Consider the following 2,500-nt stretch of genomic DNA (forward strand, 5'->3'; position numbering starts at 1 on the left):
TAGTTGGTCAACGACCCTGGTAAAGACAACCCGCTCTGGGTTTTAAATACCTGGGACTCTCCAACGTTTAGTTTTAGATCTAACGAAGGTTCTCAGAGGAGAGGTGAAAGGTCTTCAAGGCACTTAGAGAATTCCAGCTGCTTTCTTTCAAAGCTCATCAGACTACCATGACGTGGATGACTGGGAACCCTTTTTTCTCATTCACTGTGTGCAGTCCCTCTGGAGTCATCCCTGTTGGAGCTTGTCAGTAGCAAAGGCCTGAAGGTACAAAAATGAATACTGAAGAGAGCTTAACACCATTCCTGCTTGAATTTGAAGGCCGATTTAAGTCTATCCTTTCAGAGTTCCAGACTTAAACACAGGCTTCCTGTGGCTCGTTGGTCTAGGCGTATGATTCTCGCTTTGGGTGCGAGAGGTCCCGGGTTCAAATCCCGGACGAGCCCCCTTAAAATCACAAGCTCTTAGCTTCATGGAATTCTTTGGAAAGACACATTCCTTCTGGGGCATTGTAAATGTGTTGTGTGCCAAACCGTTCAATGTGATCTGGGACACCAATTTGTCTTTCTAAAACAACGTTTGTGAAGGAGTCACTCTCATGAGTCATTGAGTGATGCCATTGACTGCACAGTCCCTGCCACGCAATCTGTATATGTCACATTTTGAGATTGCCTTGGAAACCTTACTGGGCAGGTACTAAAAAATACCTGTAACCAGGTACTATCACCTAATGGAAACTTTAAAGATCGAGCTGAGTCAAGTTAAGCCAAGCTAGGTAGGTGCTAGTGGAAAAGGGCTATTAGAGATCACAAACTCTGATCGAAATTGAGGCCATTCAATTTCGGTGTAAAGACGTTAAACTACATATGTGAAGGTCTCATAATGATTTCACCTCTGCTGATATTTACCCACGCCTTTTTTCCACCCCTTGGCTCATGTGATGTGTTTCATAGTTGGTCAACGACCCTGGTAAAGACAACCCGCTCTGGGTTTTAAATACCTGGGACTCTCCAACGTTTAGTTTTAGATCTAACGAAGGTTCTCAGAGGAGAGGTGAAAGGTCTTCAAGGCACTTAGAGAATTCCAGCTGCTTTCTTTCAAAGCTCATCAGACTACCATGACGTGGATGACTGGGAACCCTTTTTTCTCATTCACTGTGTGCAGTCCCTCTGGAGTCATCCCTGTTGGAGCTTGTCAGTAGCAAAGGCCTGAAGGTACAAAAATGAATACTGAAGAGAGCTTAACACCATTCCTGCTTGAATTTGAAGGCCGATTTAAGTCTATCCTTCCAGAGTTCCAGACTTAAACACATGCTTCCTGTGGCTCGTTGGTCTAGGCGTATGATTCTCGCTTAGGGTGCGAGAGGTCCCGGGTTCAAATCCCGGACGAGCCCCCTTAAAATCACAAGCTCTTAGCTTCATGGAATTCTTTGGTAAGACACATTCCTTCTGGGACATTGTAAATGTGTTGTGTGCCAAACCTTTCTATGTCATCTGTGACATCAACTTGTATTTCTAAAATAACGTTGTTGATTTTGTGAAGGAGTCACTCTCATGACTCATTGAGTGATGCCATTGACTGCACAGTCCCTGCCACGCAATCTGTATATGTCACATTTTGAGATTGCCTTGGAAACCTTACTGGGCAGATACTAAAAAAATACCTGTAACCAGGTACTATCACCTAATGGAAACTCTAAAGATCGAGCTGAGTCGAGTTAAGCCAAGCTAGGTAGGTGCTAGTGGAAAAGGGCTATTAGAGATCACAAAGTCTGATCGAAATTGAGGCCATTCAATTTCGGTGTAAAGACGTTAAACTACATATGTGAAGGTCTCATAATGGTTTCACCTCTGCTGATAATTACCCACGCCTTTTTTCCACCCCTTGGCTCATGTGATGTGTTTCATAGTTGGTCAACGACCCTGGTAAAGACAACCCGCTCTGGGTTTTAAATACCTGGGACTCTCCAACGTTTAGTTTTAGATCTAACGAAGGTTCTCAGAGGAGAGGTGAAAGGTCTTCAAGGCACTTAGAGAATTCCAGCTGCTTTCTTTCAAAGCTCATCAGACTACCATGACGTGGATGACTGGGAACCCTTTTTTCTCATTCACTGTGTGCAGTCCCTCTGGAGTCATCCCTGTTGGAGCTTGTCAGTAGCAAAGGCCTGAAGGTACAAAAATGAATACTGAAGAGAGCTTAACACCATTCCTGCTTGAATTTGAAGTCCGATTTAAGTCTATCCTTTCAGAGTTCCAGACTTAAACACAGGCTTCCTGTGGCTCGTTGGTCTAGGCGTATGATTCTCGCTTTGGGTGCGAGAGGTCCCGGGTTCAAATCCCGGACGAGCCCCCTTAAAATCACAAGCTCTTAGCTTCATGGAATTCTTTGGTAAGACACATTCCTTCTGGGGCATTGTAAATGTGTTGTGTGCCAAACCGTTCAATGTGATGTGACACCAATTTGTCTTTCTAAAACAACGTTTGTGAAGGAGTCACTCTCATGA

General features: G+C 44.3%; 3 non-coding genes across 3 annotated transcripts; all 3 read left to right on the forward strand.

The window, feature by feature from the left end:
- Nucleotides 1-371: 371 nt before the first annotated feature.
- trnap-ugg (transfer RNA proline (anticodon UGG)) lies at nucleotides 372-443 on the forward strand. Its single transcript has one exon. It is a non-coding gene; the product is annotated as a tRNA-Pro (tRNA).
- An 875-nt stretch (nucleotides 444-1,318) lies between these two features.
- On the forward strand, nucleotides 1,319-1,390 carry trnap-agg (transfer RNA proline (anticodon AGG)). Its single transcript has one exon. It is a non-coding gene; the product is annotated as a tRNA-Pro (tRNA).
- An 884-nt stretch (nucleotides 1,391-2,274) lies between these two features.
- On the forward strand, nucleotides 2,275-2,346 carry trnap-ugg (transfer RNA proline (anticodon UGG)). The gene has a single exon. It is a non-coding gene; the product is annotated as a tRNA-Pro (tRNA).
- Nucleotides 2,347-2,500: the final 154 nt, after the last annotated feature.

This window comes from Diplotaxodon limnothrissa, linkage group LG18, assembly GCF_057381915.1.
Source record: "Diplotaxodon limnothrissa isolate DT_005_m linkage group LG18, D_limnothrissa_male_GT1.1, whole genome shotgun sequence".
NCBI classification, from domain to species: Eukaryota; Metazoa; Chordata; class Actinopteri; order Cichliformes; family Cichlidae; genus Diplotaxodon; species Diplotaxodon limnothrissa.